Here is a 1,147-nt window from a genome sequence, read left to right on the forward strand (position 1 = left end):
TTTCTCATGAAGTTTGACAAAAATAATAATAAGAGCAGGATAAATCAGTTGAATGTTTGCATTCAGGTCTGGTCTGTGTGAAGCAGATCATGACTATGTAGGATTGTCACGCATGCAGTTTCAGCTCAAAATTGTTTTTATCTGAAAATCTGAGTGGGAAGAACCCTTAATCACTTATTCAATAAATTATACTTTTTTGTGTGCAGTAACATATTTTGACATACCAGATTTATATAAAAGCTAGACCAGACTACTTGGTATTTTACCAAGAAAAGTCCCCAAAACACACTCAATATGAGTTACGCGTGATACACAAGACTATAATGCATTGCAAAGAACACTGTGAATCTTTACCTACTACATTATGATAATGTTTAACTTACCAGAGAATTATTGGGTTCCAAAACATCAGAACATATTGTTATCTGATGTCAGAGTAACCTTTCTTTTGGTTCTCAACACAATAATTCAGACACCTTCTACAAACATGCTTCTGTGTTACATTTCTGAAACATCAATGTGAAATGGAAGCAAAACAAAAATAAACACGTATACTTGCTCACAATCATGCAGAAACACAGATAAGCACTGGACTATATTAACTTTTAGATTCACAATAATTACCAGTTATTTCTTAAATTATTAACTTTTTAATAGAAAAATCCTCTCAGAGGTACATATATAAATTTTGGTCTTATACAAGATAGTATTTTTTTAATCTACTGCAGGCCAATCCTCAGGATCCATTCCACATTTAGATGTTGTGCTGCTAGAAATTGCATTCGTGTATGCCAGCATGGTTGGTATACAACAGATCTATCAGCTTCAAATAAAATGGAAAAGTATTGGGTAAAAAAGTTGAAGTTTGGAACTTTGTGAGAAATAACTTTTCTCCCTTTTTTGATAATAAAAGTATGAAGATTTTTGTTTTCTTTAAACACATTTAAAATACAAATGAAATGGGACAGGGGGCATTTTTGTACTGTACACTTCAAATATACTCAGAATTTCCTATTACATTTTTACAGGCGCTCTTAACAAATCACACTGAGGAATGTAAAATATAATGGAGTTAAGAGTAACAGAGCTAAATAAGCAGGTCTAATTGTTTGCACCTCTTAACAAAAAAAAAAGTTTTCAACTAGTA

This window comes from Lepisosteus oculatus, chromosome 6 (genome assembly GCF_040954835.1).
Source record: "Lepisosteus oculatus isolate fLepOcu1 chromosome 6, fLepOcu1.hap2, whole genome shotgun sequence".
NCBI lineage: Eukaryota > Metazoa > Chordata > Actinopteri > Semionotiformes > Lepisosteidae > Lepisosteus > Lepisosteus oculatus.